We start from the raw sequence: 22,450 nt of genomic DNA on the forward strand, positions 1-22,450 counted from the left end.
GGCATCCAAATTGTCTGCCTACATGGCAGGAATAAAACTGAACAAGAGACACAACTCTAAAGATTAACGTAACACTATTGTGTTAGGTAAAATTTCTAAAATGGCTCCCCAAAGATTTACTTCCCAAAATCCCTCCCGCCCTCAGTACCGATGGATATGATGAAATATCCCTCCTGTGATTAGGCTATCATATGGCATAGTTGGTCTTAAAATATGGAGTGTGCGCTGCTCCAATCACACAGTCCTTTTAAAAAGCCAAGAGTCTTATCTAACTGGTAGCAGAAGAGGAAGAGAGGAAGATGCTAACAAAGAAAATAGGTGCCTTTGCTGGCTTAAAAATGGGAAGGGCCATTTGACAAACAGCTCCCTAAGTTTTATAACTTCAAGAACTGAAGTCCATCTAAAACCTGAAAGACTTTAAAGCAAATTCTTCCCTAGAGGTTTGACTGCAGCCTTGGGAGACCCTCAGAACAGAACCCAGCTGAGTTCCCTAAGAATTCCGAGCTACAGAACCGGGAGACATTAAGAAAGTGCTGTTTTTAACTCCCCAAATTTGTAGTAATTTGTTATAAATCAATTTTTAAAAGAACAGATATTTCAACAAGGATGGAGTAACAAATAGCAGTTAAAAGCTTCCTCTCTGCTTTGTCATTTTTACAGATTGTTATTTATTTTTAAAATTTTCACTAGCAGATGAAAATAAACTGGTTTAATTATCAACAACTTACTATTTCTTATGTCCCTATATGAGCCAACTAAAACCAATAAGCTGCCTTAATAGCCTAGTCCAAAAAGGGCATTACAGGTAATGGTTGTCTATGACGATCAGATTACATTTGCTTGCCAAAAAGTTTGTATAAACATATGTTTACATTAATTACTCCTACAATTAATAAGTATAATGAGGGAGATAATCTGAGGCTATACAAATATCCTATTTCACCTTACAAGTTTCATTCAATGATTTTAATCATTTTCAATGTATCCTACCTGCAATAATTGTTAATTGTGATAGCGTAATTACGATATATCCCTCATTTTTCTACATTTACTACTTAGAATTATTCTGTAAGGATTCATGAATCCTTGTGATTCATTCATTCATAGTATTCCCTAACTTTGGGGTTCCAGGTCATTTTGTATTTTCTCTACCCCACTGTAGAGTCAGTCATTCTTTTGAGGAACCCTGGTGTCTTTTACTGGAGAATGACATTAAGAAACCAAGACTGAGGCAATAAATATGCTTGTCACTACTGGAATATCATTGCTTCTATGCTTCTCAGCAAACAGAACTAGAAAATATGTGCATGTATTCCAACTCATGTGGGCATGTATACATGAATATGTATATATGAATATGTGTGTGTGTATGTATGTGTATGTATGAATCTACCTACCTTCATTCACACTGATATCTCTGATTCTAATCTAGCACTATAAGGTAATTATAGTTTTTCTCCTCACTTCTGATTTGCAACTTACTTCTCTCACAGTGAAAATTCTGGCTTTTATTACATATATTTTAAAATATCTTCCCATCATCATTTAAGCTATTGTCACATCTTATAGCCTGGAATGAGTATCTGGAAGCAGGACAAAAGAAAGGAAAGGTCTGCCTTTGATGCATGTTCATGACTAAGTTTTACCAGTTGGTCTAGCAACTCCGAGAAAAAAAAAATTGTGTATCAAGAAAATTATAATGTATAATTCAAGAAAACAACAAATTATGAAACGCAGTTTCCACAACTAAGGGCACCATGCTTACCCACTGTTGTATTTCTTCTACTGTTGCTAGTTGCTAGTTTTTTAATTCCACCCTGTCCCATGAAGTAAAGCCTATATATTTTAAAAAGTCAAGTTATCAACTTTATCTAGAAACTTATCATAACTTGGGAGTGCCATTTTATTCTTATCCAATTTAATTAACTGCTCACATCTTCCATATAATTCCATTTATCTCCTAATTTAACAAGGTTTCCACTAAGGAAAACAGTATGGAGGCTTCCTCCCAAATCTAAAATTAAAAGTAGATCTACCGTTTCTCCAAAGAAGATATAGAATGGCCCATAGGCAAATGAAAAGATGTTCATCATTACTAATTATTAGAGAAATGCAAATGAAAACATCAACGAGGTACCACCTCACACCAGTCAGAATGGCCATCACTGAGAAGTCTACAAATAATAAATGCTGGAGAGGGTGTGGAGAAAAGGAAACCCCCATACACTATTGGTGGGAATGTAAATCTGTGCAGCCACTATGGAAAACAGTATAGAAGTTCCTCAAAAAACTAAAAATAGAGTTGCGACATGATCCAGAAACCCATTCCTAGGATTTATACCCAGATGAAACTATACTTCAAAAAGACACATGTACCCTATGTTCATCACAGAACTGTTTACAATGGCTAAGACACAGAAACAACCCACATATCCATCAACAGATGACTGGATCAGAAGAAGTGGTGTACACACACACACACACACACACACACACACACACACACACACACGAATATTACTCAGCCATTAAAAAGAATGAAATAATGTCGTTTGCAGCAATAGAGATGGACCTAGATATTACTACACTAAGCAAAGTCTGAAAGAGAAAAACAAGTACCATATGATATCACTTTAATGTAGAATACGAATCAACACATCTAAAAAACAAAAACAAATTTACAAATATATAAAACTGACCTGTGGTTGCCAAGGTGGAAGGTAGGAGGGAGAGAGAAGGATGGGGACTGTGGGATTAGCAGATGCAAACTATTACATAGAGGATGGATAAACAAAAAGGCCCTACTATATTCAGTATCCTGCAATAAACCATAATGGAAAAGAATACGGAAAAGAACACACACACACACACACACACATATATATATACACACACATATGAGTCATTTTACTGTACAGCAGAAATCAAACATAACATTGTAAATCAATTATACTTCAATAAAATATTTTTAAACTGTAGATCTACAACACAACCCACCAACTCTACTACTGGGTACTTACCCAAAGAAAATGAAATCACTAGTTTAAAAATATATATGTAAAGAGGAGAGTGAAAAAGTTGACTTAAAGCTCAATATTCAGAAAACTAAGATCATGGCATCTGGTCCCATCACTTCATGGGAAATAGATGGGGAAACAGTGGAAACAGTGTCAGACTTTATTTTTGGGGGCTCCAAAATCACTGCAGATGGTGACTGCAGCCATGAAATTAAAAGACGCTTGCTCCTTGCAAAGAAAATTTTGACCAACCTAGGTAGCATATTCAAAAGCAGAGACATTACTTTGCCGACTAAGGTCCGTCTAGTCAAGGCTGTGGTTTTTCCAGTGGTCATGTATGGATGTGAGAGTTGGACTGTGAAGAAAGCTGAGCGCCGAAGAATTGATGATTTTGAACTGTGGTGTTGGAGAAGACCCTTGAGAGTCCCTTGGACTGCAAGGAGATTCAACCAGTCCATTCTAAAGGGGATCAGCCCTGGGATTTCTTTGAAGGGAATGATGCTAAAGCTGAAACTCCAGTACTTTGGCCACCTCATGCGAAGAGTTGACTCATTGGAAAAGACTCTGATGCTGGGAGGGATTGGGGGCAGGAGGAGATGGGGATGACAGAGGATGAGGTGGCTTGATGGCATCACCAACTCAATGGATGTGAGTTTGCATGAACTCCAGGAGTTGGTGATAGACAGGGAGGCCTGGTGTGCTGTGATTCATGGGGTCGCAAAGAGTTGGACACGACTGAGCGACTGAAATGAACTGAATGTTCATCATAGCATTGTGTACAATAGCCAAGAAGATATGGAAACAGCTTAAGTTTCCATCAATAGATGAATGGATAAAGTACATGTCACACACACACACAACAGGTTATTAGTCATAAAAAATATCTTATGCTTTGCAACAGCACGGTGGACCTTGAACGTATTATGCTATAATCATATAAAGAAGGGCAAATACTGCATGACTTATATATGGAATCTAAGAAACAAAACTTCAACTCATAGACACAGAAAAAAGATTAGTGGTTACCACAGGGAAGAAAGGTTGGAGGTCAGGGTGTAAAGTTGAAGAGGAGATCAATAAGTACACATATCTAGTTATAAAATAAATAGTCCACGGGGATATAAAGCACAGCATGGGGAATACGGACAGCAATATTGTATTAACTTTGTATGGTGACAGATGGATCATTCTGCATCATATACGAGTGCTGAATCTCCATATTGTGTATGTGAAACTAATACACTGTATGCCAAGCATACCTCAAAATATGTTATTTAGATAAGCTCAAGTTTCTAGAATTTCTGAGGCTCAGGTAACAAAGGAAGGATACAACATCACTTATATAATATTCTGTCCAGAGATACATCACTTGAACGTAGCCATGAAGCAATATTACATAAACCCAAACTGAGTAATACTCTCTAAGATAATTGGCCTGTAGTCCTCAAAAGATGTATGCACCGTATAATGGAAAGCTAAAGAGCAAATTTCAGTTTAAAGGAGCCCAAAGGGGCATGACAATATGTGATCTTGGATTCAATTCTGAACTGGAGGGAAAGGTTCCATAAATAATATGATTCGGACAACTTGAAAAACTGAAATAAGAGCTATAGGTCAGATAAAATATCAATGTAAAATGTCTTGAATTTTGATGACATAGTGATTACATGAGAATATTCTTGTTCTTGGGAAATAGACAAAAACATTCAGGAAATGGGCGTGATGCATTGAATTTATTCTCAAATAATTCAGAAATAAATAAATTATGTTATAATACACATTCATATCATATATTAGAGAAGATGATAAAAATACAGAAAAGTGCTAAAAACTGGTTAATTTGTGTTATTTAATTTTTATTGGAGTACAGTTACTTTACAATGTTGTCAGCTTCTACTGTGGAGCAAAATGAATCAGCTGGGAACATTCTGTGCTAATCTTGCAGCTTCTCAGTAAATTTGAAATGATTTCGAAATAAAGTTTCTTTTAAAAACCACAGCAGTATCTCTGAAGGCAGTAGATATTTCAAACTTTAGTCTTTGAGTAGCATCAGGTCTCATTATTGTAAGTGAGTGAATGGAGGCCGTAAAATTTGGAGCTGCAAAATTTTTCATTTCATTTGTCCTGAAAGCATCTTAGTTGAGTAGATACTAGTTTCATTATATTATGTAAATGAAATGCATTTCATCAAATATTCAAGTAGTAAAGGAAGCTCTACTGCTCCTTTTTAAAAATCAAAGCTTACCAAGCCCTTTAAATATACTATTAATCATTTCTAATGAACTTCTCCTAAAGTTGGCTACTTTATGAACAAAATAATATTAAATAAGTCATTAGTTCAGTTCAGTCGCTCAGTTGTGTCCGACTCTTTGCGACCCCATGAATTGCAGCACGCCAGGCCATAAATAATATTAAAATAAGTCATATCCCTTATATGAATTCCCTGAACAAAGTCCTATCTATATTCCTTGGACAAGGTTCTTTAGAGTCCACAAACATCAAGTGGGATTTCCTTATTATGTGTTTCTGCAAACATTAATTTGAAATGTAAACTAGATATTTAAAATTCAGCTCAGACAGAAGACAGTAAGCAACAAGAGAACTCCATTTTAGTGCCCACTGAGCTTCCAGTCCCTGGAGATGTATTTTGCTTCTTTATACTTGTAGCAATATTTACTAGTATTACTAGACTGGAACATATTCTTTTCACTCAGGTTTAACACAAAATAAATCTACATCTAATTTCCCAGGCAATTTCACATCCATGCTAGAACTTTCTGGGCAAAACACTCTGAGTAGGTATGTGCAGCAACTGAAAAAATAGATTTTGTCCTATATTGCCTCTTATAAATTTTACCCTCAAGTCTGTCAGAGAAACACTTCTGCAAAATAACTCAAAGTGGAAATTTTACATGAACAATTTCCTAACTAATCATTTTCTAAGTACAAGATTTTAAACAGGCAAATATGAAAGAATACCTCTCAAACATTATATAAGCCAAAACTGAATTTCATAGAATATTATGCCCTAGACCTGTTCTATATTTTCTGGATCACATGATGCTTTGTGTATGTGTTTTTTGTTGTTGTTGTTTATTTTTGCTTTGTGTGTGTGTGTCTGTTAATCAGTCAACTATACAATATATTTCATGAGCATTTAGAATAAAAAGTAAAGGCCACATCATTAACATAATTATATTGATGATTACTAAATAAAAACTATTTGAATAACTAACTGTTCAAGTGCAGGAAATGACTGCTAAGAATAACTTTGGTACCTACCGCAGAAAATAAATTCATGGCAAACAATCTCAAATTAGGTAAATTAGAAAGGATTTTTCACAGTTTAATAGGAAAAAATTTTAAACTTACATGGAGCTAAAGAGAAAATATAGAAAGAACGACAGAGTACCTGTCACCCAGTTTCAACAACAATCAAGTCTCTTCCTATCTATACCTTCCCACTCACTGAATTACTCTGAATCAGATCCATGCTTCATGTATTTTGTCTACAAATACTTGGCAGTCTTTAAAAGATACGGGATCTTTTTAACTTCTCAACCACAATATAATTATCATTCTAAAATAATTAAATAACATTTACTATCATTAACTATTATGAGGAGAAAATTTAAGAACATAATACCTACTAAATTGGCAATTTAAAAAATATACTATATGTTACTGCTGTGTGAGAGACTATTCTAAGTATCAGGCTTCCCAGGTGGCACTAGTGGTAAAGAACCTGCCTGCCTATGCAGGAGCTGTAAGAGAGACAGGTTTGATCCCTGAATTGGGAAGATCCCGTGGAGGAGGAAATGGCAACCCACTCCAGTATTCTTGCCTGGAGAATCCCAGGAATAGTGGAGCCTAGTGGGCTAACAGTCCATAGGGTCGCAAAGAGTCAGACACAACTGACTTAGCATACAATCTAAGTATCACCGTAAAAATGATAATTGCCCACAAGTCTTAAGTCTTTTGGATGTATGTATAGACAGAAAATAAAAATGCTACAATAGAGGGAAGAATGTAGTGTGCCTTTGGAGGGCAGAAAAAGGATATCAAACCCACCAAGGGATGACAGTTACAAGGCAGAGGGAAATTTAAATAAGTTACACCTAGTGAGAAGAGATGAATCAAATGGAGTGCTATGATGGAGGTGCCTCATACCAGCTGCGAGAGCTGACTTCGCATGTCTCTACCCAGCTGCATATTCTGGTCCCATCCCACTGGTAACTTGGTCATGGTGGGAGTATTTATACCACAGTTATCAGTAAGCACCAGTACTCATTTTCCCCTCAGAGAGCTGGTTGTTAAAAATTTTATAAGCATGGTGTGGGCTTCCCTTGTGGCTCCATAGTAAAGAACCCACCTGCCAATGCAGGGGACTGGGTTCCATCCCTGGGTTGGGAAGATCCCATGGAGAAGGAAACAGGAGCCCACTCCAGTATTCCTGCCTGGGAAATCCCATGGACAGAAGAGTCTGACGGGCTACAGTCTATAGGGCTGCAAAGGACCGCAAAGAAGTTGGATACGACTTAGCAATTAAACAACATAAGCATGGTAACAGACATGAAAGGGTTTCCTAGGGATAATGGCAACTTCTGCCAAGTCTTAGAGGTGAGAAAGGACATGAAGGGGTTCAGTTCAGTTCAGTTCAGTTGCTCAGTCGTGTCTGACTTTTTGCAACCCCATGAACCACAGCATGCCAGGCCGCCCTGTCCAACATCAACTCCTGGAGTCTACCCAAACCCATGTCCATTGAGTCGGTGATGCCATCCAACCATCTCATCCTCTGTCGTCCCCTTCTCCTCCTGCCGTCAATCTTTCCCAGCATCAGGGTCTTTTCTAATGAGCCAGCTCTTTGCATCAGGTGGCCAAAGTATGAAGGGGTTGGTTCATCAATAACATCAAGCAGATTTGGTGAGACCCCGTTATCAGTATGTGAGTTATCCTTCCCTCAGATACCTTAGTGACTCATTCCCTTATCCACTTAACATCTTTGCTTAAGTATCACTTTCACACTGAGGACCATGCTGACCACCTGACTTAAAACGATAAACACCCGAGAAGAGGTGACTGAGAGGGAAGAGTAGAAAACACTGAACTCTCCTCCCACAGACATGTCAAAATTACAACCACTTACAAAGCAACTATCTATGAGAATGACCTGAAGGCCAGCAGAAAAGATTGGCCACAGCTAAAGATATCAAGAAGGAACCACCAGATGGATAGGAAGGGTGAAGATGCAATACAGTCAGGATACACTGGGATGGTGATGCACAAATGGGAAAGCCATCACAATTGTGGAGGTCTTCTCCAAGGAGCAAGGGGTCCAAACCCCACACTGGGCTTCCTGGGCAAGGGGTTCTGCAACGGGAAGACAGGCCCCCAGAATGTCTGGCTCTGAAAAAACAGTGGAGCTGGTGCTTGAGAGAGCCAGACAGCTGTAGGAAACAGAGACTGTGCAAGAGAGAGAGGAACAAGTGTGAGAAACACTGCGGAAGAAGAATCCATAACATTTGGTATCAAAATATGGAGGGAAAGCTATGTCGAGAGGTTGGGTGAAGGTCACAGAGCTTGTCCTTAACTTTCAAACCTAGACGACTAGGGAAATGAAGGTGTTCTGAACACAGTACCTGGTTTGAAGGAAAAATAATACACTTGAGAGAGAGGAAGAAAAATGTTAGTCAAGACTATTTCGTCATAGATTTGCCTATAAGTTGAGTCAGCTCTATTCTTAGGGGAGACCCAGAGATCCACGATCCACTCTCTGAATCTTGAATTATAGAAACTTCAAATATAAAATATCTCATAAATCACTCAAAATTATTTCCCTTTTCCACAAACAGAGAGTCCTGCTACTTTAAATAAAATCATTTGGCCAAGCAGCTCTTTTAAGGATATTTAGACATTGCTAGAAGGAGAAATTGTCAGACTTATATTCCAATTCTTAATGACTTACTCTACTTTAACAAATGGAAAATTAATGAAATTTGTTGTGGCTGGTGACAGAATAATGTATCTCATTTTCCTTTGAATAAAAATACCAGTTAAAGTAGAAATTAATAAAAATAAAATATGGTCTATTGTAGTCTTACAATAGACAGCTGGCTTATCCTCAGAGCATAGGTGTACATAGCAACAGAGAGCATATGTTACCACAGAGTCAGTATATGGACTGTGGATGTAAGAACTTGACAAACACAAAGTATCAATTGCTTATAGTAGCAAAGGGCAAATGTTCTAAAACTGGTTGTTTTCTATGACTTTAAATTCTGACTATTCTGGGGGTAGGTTTAAAAATAAACATATCTTTTATTTACCCCCATATATTGAGAAAAATACATTATATTAAAATTTCATAATTTTTAAATTCTCAAATTTAAAAGTTAACATCAGGCACATGTTTTACCACTCTCTCATTCACAACTATTTGTGTTTAGTAACACCAATTCAGAAGTCCTAAAGTAAAAAAAAAAAAAAAAATCTATTTCTCCAGGATGGCAAATCCATGTTCCTAAAGGGAAAAAAATACATATGGATGGGGGTGGTAGAAAACCTGTATTCTTCTTAAGGAATGTTTGTGGAAAATGTTCCTTACAAACCAATGTGTCTCCCCATATGGGGAGCAGATTTGCAGCAAAAATGTTGCCGAGTAGACAGTGAGAGCAGCAGTCAGTCATCTGGGTAGCAGGCAACTGTCATCCGCTGATGCTCACAACGTGACCAAGCTCAAACACTCAGGAATATTCTAGAAAACGGAGGGCAGCCATTACACCTTGCAGGACTAACTCAATACCCACACATCTGGGCTGTGGGATAGTTTAGAGAAGCTTCTATATCCACTTAGAGGGAAAAGGTCCATTTGCTCTAAAATCACTTCACTTAACAATGGAAAACTAGAGCTTTCAGCCAAGATGAAACCACAAGTATTTTTATGCTAAGTGAGCCTCTATCATCTAAATGACGGGGGATTGGTAGAGGACATATATCTTGTATATCTCAGAAGAGTATGAGCAACGAGAAAATAGGAAAAAAGAGGCAACAGTATACTTTTCTCCCAGGCACTATTGTTATGTTACACCTAAACTGGGTAGGAAAAGGTGGCAATAATGAAATGAATTTCCCAAGCACTGGGAACTCCATCGGATGTCCATTTTGTCTGACTGGTCACTGTTGCGTGTAACTGTAGTAGAGTGTACTAAAAAGGCAAAGGACTTCAGCTTGAATCCCAGCTTCTAGCTGACTAGCCATTTGTGCAAGTAACTTAAACCTCACCAAATCTCAGTTTTTCCACATATAGAATGGGGCCAATAATGACTGATATAAGTATGAAATATAATAACATACGTAAGAGTATTTTGCATAGTGTCTTGGAGGGCAGTAAATCAGTCTTATTTACCTTGAAACACCTCAGCATCAAACAATATTACAATACATTTTTGCTAAGAGTGACTAGACAAATTTAAGAGAGTTAAAGTGCATGTACCTGCCTAGCTAGCTCAGTCAGTAGAGCATGACACTCTTAAAGTGCAGGCTGTTTAAGTTAATAAAATCACAGTGTGTATGATTCTGGGAACTCAAATTGGGTCTCTGGAACAACCTACAGGGGGTGGAAAGGGTGGGAAGTGGGAGTGAGGTTTAAGAGGGAGGGGACATATGTACATTTATGGCTAATTCATCCTGATGTATAGCAGAAATCAAACCAATATTGTAAAACAATTATCCTTCAATTAAAAATAAATAGAAAAAGAGAAAAAATCTTACAGCATAATGTACTGTAGTTGCATACAGGCATACTGGTTTAACTGTCTTAGTTTATCTTACATTTCCTTATGTGGAACGTGGGGATCACTGCTACTTCAGATTACTTTAGGCAGTACAATAATAAACATGTAATAAACGTTTATTTTGTGTGTTATTTCTTTAATTAATATTGAACTTATTTACCTAGATGTATAGATCCATATTGCCAATGACATTTTTGTTCAGAAAAAAGGGTGAAGTAGGGAATTAACTCATGAGTCTGTAAACACGAATTTCCTCTAGGATAAAGAAGGGGTCTTTCCCCATCCTTAGGTTACCACTGATCTGCTCTCTGTCACTGTGGATTAGTTGGAGCTTTCTAGATTTTGTATAAATGGAAGGAAACAGTATTTACTCTTTGCATCTGGCTTATTTCACTCATCATAACTACTTTGATATCCCTCTGTGTTGTTGAATGTTGAGTGTCAATACTTCATTGTTTTTGTTGCTCAAAGTACATGATTTATTTATCCATTCATCTGTTGACACACATTTGGGTTGTTTTGAGTCTGAAGATACCACAAATAAAGCTGTCATGAACATATGTGGACTAGTCTATGTATAGATATAAGCTTTTGGGTTTCATATAAATTCCTAGGAATGGAATAGATGAATGATGTGGCAGTTAAACTTTTTAAGAAGCTGTCAGACTGTTTTCAGAAGTAACTGTTTAATTTTCATCACTACCTTCCTAGTAGTATGTGAAAGTTCTACTTGTTCCACACCCTGTCCAACACCTAAATTTTAGATATTCCAAAGCACACTGTGGTTTTAACTTGCATTACCCTAGTGTCAAATCACGGGGAACAAATTTTCAGGTGCTTATTTGTGGTCGGTTTCTCTTTATTGATGAAATGCCTGTCTAAATAATTTGCCTATTTAAAAATCAGGCTGTTTCCTAATTATTGAGATTTGAGATTTCTTCACATAGTCTGGGGGGCTTCCCAGGTGGTCCTAGTGGTGTGGTAAAGAACCCACCTGCAAATACAGGAGGAATAAGACACATGGGTTTGATGCCTGGGTTGGGAAGATCTCCTGAAGGAAAACACAGCAACCCACTCCAGTATTCTTGCCTGGAGAATCCCAGGGATAGAGGAGCCTGGCAGGCTGCAGTCTCCAGAGTCACAAAGAGTCAGACATGAATGAAGCGACTTAGCATGGACACATGCAGATCAATCTGAGAGAACAATATGGAATCTCATAATGCATGAAAGTGATGTAACAAATACAGTATATCCCAACATTTCTCTTGGAAATGTTTTATAGTTTTCAGTGTATAGGTGTTACACATCTTTTTTTCAAATTTATGTCTAATTACTTCATAATTTTAAGCTATTATAAATGGTATTTTTTCAATGTTTGATATTTGTTATTTGATTAAATTTTGCGATTAAATTATAGATACCTATCTGATTATTTATTGACATACTTGAACATGGCCCTGGGAAGAAGTGGTGAACCTGAAGCCCCTTAAATATTACTTGAAATGTCCTAAAAATCGTTTATTGTACTTGCCCTAATGCCTGGAACACGGGGGGAGACAGTTATCACATAGCATAGTTTCTGAACGATTTCCCACTCCCATTTCTTTGTATGAATGAGGAATGAGAACCATGTGAAGCTAATATGTCTGGAAATGCTTGTTTCATGTGGATACAGTCTCAGTCAAAATACATTACTAAATGTACATTCAAAGATAATTTTTGGCAAGAATATTTGGAGGGTTTTTAAACAAATTTTCAGTCACAATAAGAAATTAGTGTAATGACAGTGAATCTAACTAATTAAAATCATTGTTGCCTGTCTAAAGTATGACTGATAACAAGTCATTTTTCTTCTACACTGTATGAAGGAAAAATTAAGAAGCAATCATTTAGACTCAGAAGAATAAAAATGACAGACACAAAATACTAGCTGAGTTCATTAACAAGGAAATTAGCTTCAAATGAAATATTTAATATCTGTTTTTGAAGAGATTTTCAAATTCACATTATACTTTATCTAATGGCACCTGAAGGAAATTATCTGTCTGAATGACCTGCTGGAGAATAACAATGAGGGACTGAATTGTTTTGTAAGAGCTCAATTTCCACCACTGAAATGACCTTATATTTAAGACAATAGGGATAAAGAAAACATTTTATGGAGAAGTACTAAAACTCTATGATGTTTCCTCAATCATATACAAAAATCTTGGGTTACTGATCAGTTACTGATAATTATAAAATCTTAATCAACTACTAATGATATATTTGTATCCACAGTGCACACTAAAGAATTTACAAGATTATCAAGTAAATTTAAACAACAACAAAATTGTTTTCTAGAACTAATTTTATATTCCAGGTGAAGCTATTCTTTGGAAAAGTCCAGAAAGCATATGTTCAAATTGTGTTGATGTAATTAAATTCATTAGTGTGTGCATGTGTGTGCACAGATTAGGCCAAAGGTATTCCCATACTACTGTCTGTAATAAGATGCATGTGTGAGGAGGAAGTTGTGTATATGTGGAGGTGGGGAGGGCAGGAAATCGGGTGTGTAATTATATTTTGTATGTAATATAGCTTCTTTAAAACCAAGATATGACCACCATAAATCTTCTGATGGGTTCCTTGACATCAAAGCTCAATAAAGTATTGTATCCTGGACATATTTATGTTAAGATATGACAGAATATGTTCACATCATGATTCTAAGTGCCTAGAGAACAATAGGTCACTCCGTTGTGTCCGACTCCTTGCGACCCCATGGACTATAGCCGGCCAGGCTCCTCTGCCCATGGAATTCTCCAGGCAAGAATCCTGGAGTGGGTAGCTGTTCCCTTTACCAGAGGATCTTCCCAACCCAGAGATCGAACCCAGGTCTCCCACATTGTAGGCGGATCTTTTACCATTTAAGCCACCAGGGAGGCCCAAGAATACTGGAGTGGGTAGCCTATCCCTTCTCCAGGGGATCTTCTGGACCCAGGAATCGAACCAGGATCTTCTGCATTGCAGGCGGATTCTTTACCAGTTGAGCTACCAGGGAGCCCTGAAGGTTTGCTGGCAGCCTCCAGAAGCGAGCAGAGACTCTTCTTGAGACCTTTCAAAGGACATCAGTCCATGGTGATGCTGATTTGAATCTCCAGAATTCTTTTAAAAAATAACATTTTGTCTTAAGACACTCAATTTGTGGTAATTATCAGGGCCACCCTAGAAACCAACACTGAGAAAGTATCATAGAGTGTGGAATGGATGAGAGGTGAGCAAGACTGGACACAATGACCGACCAGAAGGACCTGCAGTGACCCAGGTGGCAGAGCATTAATCAGAACTATCAGCAGCGGCCGTAATCAGAAGAGCGGCGGTGAGAGCGGCAAGGCACAGGAATGCTGAGAATCATCGAGAAGGCAGAATGCTGTCCATGATGAGGATATTGGGGAAAGAAGAGAGTCAGGGGTAGTTTCCAAATGTCTGGTTTGAGAAACACTTATTGGAATAAGATCACTTGAAAGGAAGAGACTTAGATGGTGGTAGAGAGAAAATGAATTCAGTTTTGTCTCAGTGCCATAAGAATTGATGCTTTTGAACTGTGGTGTTGGAGAAGGCTCTTGAGAGCCCCTTGGACTGCAAGGAGATCCAACCAGTCCATCCTAAAGGAGATCAGTCCTAGGTGTTCATTGGAAGGACTGATGTTGAAGCTGATACTCCAGTACTTTGGCCACCTGATGCGAAGAACTGACTCATTGGAAAAGACCCTGATGCTGGGAAAGATTGAGGGCAGGAGGAGAAGGGGACGACAGAGGATGAGATGGTTGGATGGCATCACTGACTCGATGGACATGGGTTTGGGTGGACTCTGGGAGTTGGTGATGGACAGGGAGGCCTGGCGTCCTGCAATTCATGGGGTCGCAAAGAGTCAGACATGACTGAGTGACTGAACTGAACTGAACATCTAAAGTAAATAAGAGATGTCTACCAAGTAGATGTGCCTATAGACATGTCTAACTCCAACTCTATTGTGGGTTCAGAGTTCAGGAAAAAGCTTGGGGATGGAGACATAACAAGAATGATATGACACTTTGGGATTCTTCCACAATATTATTGAGCACACTCTCCAATTTCCTATTTAATCTGTGAATCCTCAACAACGAAGAAAGCTGAGACCAGAGAACTGAGGGAACTAGTTCTTTTGAGGCCACTGCTCTTCCCAACAAGCCAAGCTCAGACATCCCTACTTGTCCCACCTTATGGATGAAGGAGTGATACTAAGAGAGCAATTCTGGCTCCTCCCAGTCAGTTGTGCTGAATGAAACTGGCCCTAAGTACTGATAGCTTTTTAGCTTTGCACCTTTCAGCCACAAATCCAGGACAACAGGAAAAAAATCCCACTAGACATTCTGTTACATTTTTCATAGGTAATCCATTATAATCCTCCAAAAGAGTAATTTTCACTAAATTTTCACATGTTAATCATAATCCTTACCACACAAAAGACAAAGAAGTAAAGAAAAGGAAAAACCCTCAAAGTCTCAGGTGCAGGAAACCAAGAGGAGAGGAGTCCTATGGTTAGAGAAATGAGCTGGGACTTTGGCAGAAGCGCTCATGAGGGGCAGGTGAAGGAGTCCTGCTATGACCCAATCAAGACCACAGCTGGGATGCAGCCCTATATAAGTCCTGGAATACTTCTTCACACAAAACACAGGTTTTAGTTACAACTCTGTGTGTCATCACAGGTAAGCCTCAAAAAAGGTTTTCCTTGAGAGAAACAGAAATCCAAGCCTGCAACTGAAAAATCTAAATTCTTTCTATTCTGTCTTCATGGTACAGGGATGGGATCAGGGAAGGACAACACTGGGGGAAGATACAAAAGAGGCTTGAATGGTATCTAGAGTATTCCATTTCCAAATCAGTAAATAATAATCAAACTCAGATACTGCAAAATATTATCATGTTGTGTCCAAGATTTGTTATAATTTGTATTGTTATTTTATTAATTTTTTAAAAAGCAGAATAAGAAATGTTAGTTAACTCCTAATATTGATGTCTGTTAAAATGGCTTAGTTTATTCATTTTTTAAAAATTTAATTGTAGAATAATTACTTTACAATATTGTGTTGGCTTCTGCCATACACCAACGTGAATCAGCCACAGCTATGCATACGTATACCTGAACCCACCCCTCCCTCCTGAACCCACCTCCCATCTTCTACCCCATCACACCCCTCTAGGTTGTCACAGAGCACTGGACTAAGCTCCCTGTGTCACACAGCAAATTCCCACTTGCTCTCTATTTTACATATGATAACGTATATGTTTCCTTGCTATTCTCTCAATTCGTCCCACCCGCTCCTTCCCTCACTGTGTCCACAAGTTTGTTCTCTATAAAACAAAGCCCTCAGAATGGGAGAAAATAATTGCACATGAAACAAGAGACAAAGGATTGATATACAAGCAGCTCACGCATCTCAGTACCAAAACTATAAACTACCAAATCAAAAAAAAAAAAAAAAAAAAGGGCAGAAGACCTAAACAGACATTTCTCCAAAGAATACATACAGATGGCCAACAAACTCATGAAAAGATGGTCACCATCACTCATTATTAGAGAAATGCAGACCAAAACGGCAATGAAGTATCACCGCGCCCCCCTCAGAACGGCCATCACTGAAAAATCTACAAACAATAAATGCTGGAGGTGATATGGAGAAAAGGTTTATTCTCTTTTGTGTTAACAAGGGAGGGCCTGGCCTGTGGCCTAGGTGTTCAGAATGATAGACAATAGTTGGGATAGTTCCTGGAGGGAGGAGTCTTGCTGACAGAGGTCTGCTATCAAATACCACCATTTAACAGAGTGGCCCATGGCTGCATTTGGCAGCCAAGGTTCTGTTCCAGTTGCAGAGGCCAAATCTCAAGAGAATCAGAAGCTGTGACCTAAGGAAACTTAGGCATCACCTACTTCAACTGGCTCAGTTTACAAATTCAGATCGAGAGAGATTAACTGGCTTGCTCAGTTAGTGGATGATTCAAAATCTAATGCTTATGCCAATTCTACCAAGTGTTCTAAACTTGAGTCAAGAAGTAGCAGAACATTCTTGGGAATAGCAATGCTGATGATAAAAAGTAACAATGATGGTGGTGGTGGTGATGATAGCTCGTATTTTTGAGCACTGATATAAGTTCTAAGTACTCACTTTAATGCTTTATAAATATCCACTTGATTATTCCTCGCAACAACCCTCAAAATTAGGCAAAATCATCATCTCCACATAAGATCAAAGGAGAACCTTTCAGGGACTCAAAAGGACAGAGCGGATTCCAACCAAGGCAGTCTGACATTTGAGCTGGAACTCATAAGCATATGCTGTGTTGAAAACTCAAGTGTTAGGGGAAGGGGAAGGATGAGAGAGATGGGGCAAGTGGGAGATCAATCTTTTCTCTCTCAGGTTCAACTAGGGCTGTATATTTCCCATTACTACATATGCAAAGTGTGTATTTGGCTTAGAATTTGACAACACCTGATGCCAGTGTGAATTCTACATGATTTTAAGTCAGGCAGAGATCCTAAAGCGATGATATCTCAGAGTGTAGAGGGGTTGACTCACTGGACTATACCTGAAGTAAATTCCCCTAAACACAATTTTAGTTTTCATGTACATAAAGAAGTACTTCTGAAAAGAGTAAAACATTTTGCCCTCTGGTGTAGAAAAACCATTATCACAGCAAAAAAATAATGCTTACTCCAAGCTATACTTGAATAATTCACTTTATGTCGACCAAAAAAAAAAAAAGGAAAGCAATAAGTAAACCAAATTTTTCTAGAAATGAGATTCTATTGGTTAGTGAATGTCAATAATGTTGACTAAGGATAGCTAGATTTACGACTACTGTTCTCCATCCAAAAAGAAATGAAGCTTGTTAATTCTAGAGAGAGAACTACCATATCATAGTGGGGTTCTGGAGTTGGGTTACTGAGGTTATATTTCAGCTCTGTCATTCAACTATACACTGTGTGTGTTTAATCAATCTAGTATTGCTATTGCTGCTGCTGAGTTGCTTCATTCATGTCTGACTCTTTGTGACCTCATAGACTGCAGTCCATCAGGCTTCTCTGTCCATGGGATTCTCCAAGCAAGAATACTGGAGGGGGTTGCCATGCCCTCCCTCCAGGGGATCTTCACGACCCAGGGATTGAATCCACGTCTCTTGTGTCTCCTGCATTGGCAGGTGGGTTCTTCACTACTAGCGCCACCTGGGAAGCCCCAATACTAGTATTTGGCACTCTTAAATTTAAAAAGAATGGTCAAGGGTTAATTTCAATATTACCAATTTGTCAATACTGATCCTTGGAACATCCTCACTAAAATAAAACAAAAATTCCTAGTACACATAAAATTTATTTGTGAAAAAATGAAAATCTGAAATGCCATGTTACACCAACATAGAGAACGCTAACTAAAAAGTTTATCTTCCATGGATAAAAATCATAAGGTTTCCAAAGAAGCATAGGTATTACTCAAAAGGATATATACACAGCTGCTCAAAAGACTTTATATCCTAAAGTTACATAACTTTTTAAGTTATTTGCAGGGAAACAAGTGAAACAAGTCAATCTGATTTGTGAAAAGTCAGAATTTCTCGTGTGAAACATTGAAATTCAAAGAAAAGATCAAAAAAGAACACAGACATACAAGGAAAACCAGGTTAGTAACTAGAACATCAAAACATTAAAATGTCAAAAAATAATCAAAACAAGGAAATAACAAGGGTAAAACTAATAGGCTTCCTTCACTGGAATCTAGTTACAGAGCTTTAAAGAGGCATATCTGATTGACAGAAGTCTCAAAATGGCAACTCACAGGTCAAACCATTTGCAGAAATGTTCTGTTTGATAGCAGAGCTATTTTTTAAGTTATAAAATCACATATCTTTTTCAGAATCCATTTTGTTTTCTGTTTTTCAAAGCAGCAGTGAGCTGGAGCTCAGTAATTGCTCCCCTCATTGTATAAGGGTTTCTAGTTTGCACTGGTTTTACTCATCTTATTTTTGTTCCTTCGTAATATATTACCAGCCTGCCATCTATAGTCAAGTGAGCTGATAAACTCTTGTTAGTGTTAGTTGCTCAGGCACGTCTTACTCTTTGCCAGACACATGAACTGTAGCCCACCAGGCTCATCTGTCCACAGAAATCTCCAGGCAAGAATACTGGAGTGGACTGCCATTTCCTACACCAGGGAATCTTCCCGACCCAGGGGTTGAACCTGGGTCTCCTGCACTGTGGGCAGATTCTTTACCCTCTGAGTTACCAGGGCTAGGACAAAGTGAGAGTGTTAGTTCCATTTGACTGTCTCCGAACCCATGGACAGTAGCCCACCAGGCTTCTCTGTCCATGGAATTCTCCAGGCAAGAATGTCGGAGCGGTAGCTACTCCCTTTCTCTAGGGGATCTTCCTGACCCAGGGATCAAACCTGAGTCTCCTGCACAGCAGGCAGATTCTTTACCATCTGGGCCAACAGGGAAGCCCCTGGTAGATAAGCCCTTCAGTTCAGTTCAGTTCAGTCGCTCAGTCGTGTCCAACTCTTTGCGACCCCATGAATCGCATCACGCCAGGCCTCCCTGTGCATCACCATCTCCCGGAGTTCACTCAGACTCACGTCCATCGAGTCCGTGATGCCATCTAGCCATCTGATCCTGGGTCGTCCCCTTCTCCTCCTGCCCCGAATCTCTCCCAGCATCAGAGTCTTTTCCAATGAGTCAACTCTTCGCATGAGGTGGCCAAAGAACTGGAGCTTCAGCTTTAGCATCATTCCTTCCAAAGAAATCCCAGGGCTGATCTCCTTCAGAATGGACTGGTTGGATCTCCTTGCAGTCCAAGGGACTCTCAAGAGTCTTCTCCAACACCACAGTTCAAACACATCATTTCTTCAGCACTCAGCCTTCTTCACAGTCCAACTCTCACATCCATACATGACCACAGGAAAAACCATAGCCTTGACTAGACGGACCTTAGTCGGCAAAGTAATGTCTCTGCTTTTCAATATACTATCTAGGTTGGTCATAACTTTTCTTCCAAGGAATCTGCAGTAACTTTGGAGCCCCCCAAAAATAAAGTCTGACACTGTTCCTGCTGTTTCCCAATCTATTTCCCATGAAGTGATGGGACCAGATGCCATGATCTTCGTTTTCTGAATGTTGAGCTTTAAGCCAACTTTTTCACTCTCCTCCTTCACCCTCATCAAGAGGCTTTTTAGTTCCTCTTCACTTTCTGCCATAAGGGTGGTGTCATCTGCATTATCCACCATCAGATTAATTCAAGTTATGAAAGTGATCAATTGAAGACAAGTCATGAAAGTGATCAACTTCAGAAAGGATTGCAAGACGGAACATCATTAGGGAGCTTCGTTTGTTCACTCACTCATTCGCTCATTCAACAAATATACACTGAGTTGAAAAGTCTCAGATACTGAGATCAAATAAGAATATAAGCATTTAGGATTTCTTTTCACTAAGAAATTAGGCAGTCTTAGGCAGCCATAGGTCTGGATGTGTACCAACATGGATGTCATAGAGAGAACTGAGGGCAAAACAATGGTGAATTTTAGGAAATGAAATGAGAAATTCTAAAAAGTGCTAACATTTGCTAATAATTACAGGGATCTCAAAGGATGAGAATTCCAAAGAAGGAGGGGGTGGTCAACAGTGTAAAAGTATGGCTGAGCAGTGAAGTATGGCTGAGTAAAGGAAGATAGAAAACAAAAATCATTCTAAGATATAAGTAGCACATTCCTGACATTTAAGAGGATATAAGTAGAGAAGGCAAATAAAGCCAGGTTGAGTGGTGAGAAAATGAGAGTAAGGGCATAAAAAAAGAGTTGAAGGTAGGCTGGAGGGTAGTTGTAATGGGAAATGATGGAGTCGGGTAATTGAGATGGCCAGTGAAGAGGACTGAATATGTGCAGAGACAGATTTGGCACCAGATAGTTCACGAGAACAATCACAAGCTAGAATGAATTCCATCTAGATGGAATCAGTCAGTCAGTTCAGTCACTCAGTCGTGTCTGACTCTTCGTGACCCCATGGACTACAGCACGCCAGGCTTCCCTGTACATCACCAACTCCTGGAGCTTACTCAAACTCATCTCCATCGAGTCAGAGACGCCATCCAACCATTTCACCTTCTGTCGTCCCCTTCTCTTCCTGCCTTCAATCTTTCTCAGCATCAGGGTCTTTTCCAATGAGTCAGTTCTTCGTATCAGATAGCCAAAATATTGGAGTTTCAGCTTCCACATCACTCCTTCCAATGAATATTCAGGACTGACTTCCTTTAGGATAGACTAGTTGGATCTCCTTGCAGTCCAAGGGACTCTCAAGAGTCTTTTCCAACACCACAGTTCAAAAGCATCAATTCTTTATTCTCAGCTTTCTTTATAGTCCAACTCTCACACCCATACATGACTACTGGAAAAACCATAGCTTTGACTAGATGGACCTTGTTGGCAAAGTAATGTCTCTGCTTTTTAATATGCTGTCTAGATTGGTCATAGATTTTTTCCCAAGGAGAAAGCATCTTTTAATTTCATGGCTGCAGTCACTATCTGTAGTGATTTTGGAGCCCCCTAAATGGACGACCACTAACTTAAATTTTGATATCAAAAATTGGTAACTTTTCTGTAAACCGTATCACCAAGTTCACTTCTTGAGACACATTCTGAAAAGGTGTTTTCACTCTAAGACTTTCTTTAGTTTGCACCCAAATTCACTGACAATAAGTTACAAGAGAAAATCTGTCAATAATCAGTTATGTTTTATTTTCTGGCGTCACTTGCGATCTCAATCAGAAATTATTGAAATGTTTCTCTTTCTTTGCCTCTGCTTGAAATGGACATTTTCCACAGAGGCATTTAATCCTGGACTAATGAAATCAGGTAATATTACTCTTGAGAATCCTCTCTATATAATAATAATCAAGAGAAAGCAAGATTAAAATACAAATGATACTTTTTTTTCAGTTTATATTAGGATGATGATACCTATTGCCTTTCTTTGTATATTCACATTGAATATGGTATTTCTTTCAACTTTGCCATTGGAAATATCTAATGGCAAGTACCTGTTCATTAAATAGGGCTCAAACGGTCTCAGTAAAGAAAAAAGAAAATCAAATGCATTTAATTCTTAATTTTCATAAGGTAATGTGCCCTGAGTCAGATGACTTATCTGTATCTGTTTCAGTTCTGTAGCTGTGAAACAGTAAGAGAAAATAAAACCTGCCGACTGATTGTGGTTTAAAAAAAAAAAAACTCCTGAATACTTTTTAGCAAAATGTTTATAATGCAGTTTCTTAAACAAAGGCATAATTTGGAATGGAAGCAAACCTGACTGTTCCAAATATTTTAGGAATTGTCCTATTGCTCTCTCTTTAGTATACACACCTGCACCTGGAATTTGATACAAAAATAAATGTTTATTGGTTATTAGTTATGCAAGTGGTTGATGTAACTTGAAAAGTCTCATAGATAGATAAATAGACATATAATTGAGATGCGCTGCTTATTGGGACACACTGGTAGGTATCTGTCTTCTTGTCAGGCATTCTGTAAGACGCATGGTACAAAGTCAACTGGGTTTTTTCAGCTGTATATGGGA

General features: G+C 38.5%; 1 protein-coding gene across 3 annotated transcripts in view; it reads right to left on the bottom strand.

The window, feature by feature from the left end:
- PRKG1 (protein kinase cGMP-dependent 1) overlaps window positions 1-22,450 on the bottom strand; it is a 1,392,774-nt gene that overhangs the window by 205,817 nt on the left and 1,164,507 nt on the right. The gene's annotated exons all lie outside the window — the stretch shown is intronic.

Source organism: Ovis aries, chromosome 22, assembly GCF_016772045.2.
Source record: "Ovis aries strain OAR_USU_Benz2616 breed Rambouillet chromosome 22, ARS-UI_Ramb_v3.0, whole genome shotgun sequence".
Classification (NCBI taxonomy): Eukaryota; Metazoa; Chordata; class Mammalia; order Artiodactyla; family Bovidae; genus Ovis; species Ovis aries.